We start from the raw sequence: 873 nt of genomic DNA, 5'->3' as shown, positions 1-873 counted from the left end.
CTATAATAAAGTATTTTTTCATTAAGTACTTTTTGAGTTATTTTATATTTTAATCTGACATATTTTGATATAAAAAATAAAATATCTTGTAAAATATTTAGTTTTCGATAATCTTATCGTAATACTTTTATGTACAGAATAATGAAAAAAAAAACAAATAATTGCTAAATCGCATTGTAAATAATTACATACTTTTTTCTTAAAAACAATTATTTTTTTTTTTTACTAATTGATTTGTCTCATTATTCTGTACATAAAAGTATTACTGTAAGATTATCGAAAACTAAATATTTTACGAGATATTTTATTTTTTATATCAAAATATGTCAGATTAAAATATAAAATAACTCAAAAAGTACTTAATGAAAAAATACTTTATTAGTGTTTTGGAAAGCTCTCGAGATAAGCTACAAGAACATGCAATAAAAAAAGGGGGGTTCCATTTAAAAAACGAAAGTTGACCTTCAAATGACCTTTAATGTCAAATCCAACTTCACTATTAGGTAGCCCCCTTTGTTCCCTACAACTTTTATTTGAGTCGTTTTCTTTCAAACGTTGATCCTGAAAAGTTATGAGGGTGGAACTTTTAAAATGGGACACCCTGTATATATATATATATATATATATATGCATATAGGATTTTTAGTTGTTACCGACAAAGGTAATTATTCAGAATCACGGCTCCACTTTCAAATGGGCTGCAAATTTTTTTACGGACTTTTTATGTTTAGAAAGAAATATAAATAACCATTTTTAGTTGGGGAGGCCCAAAAAAAAGTTATAGACCACAAAAGGGTAATTATTTCGAATAAGGTCTTTTCTGAATTTTGACAAATATGATCGGATCTCTCGGTAAAACTTTTTGTTGTGACT

This window comes from Formica exsecta, unplaced genomic scaffold (assembly GCF_003651465.1).
Source record: "Formica exsecta isolate Colony F162 unplaced genomic scaffold, ASM365146v1 scaffold1024, whole genome shotgun sequence".
In the NCBI taxonomy this organism is placed as follows: Eukaryota; Metazoa; Arthropoda; class Insecta; order Hymenoptera; family Formicidae; genus Formica; species Formica exsecta.
Note: the sequence above shows the minus strand (reverse complement) of the source record.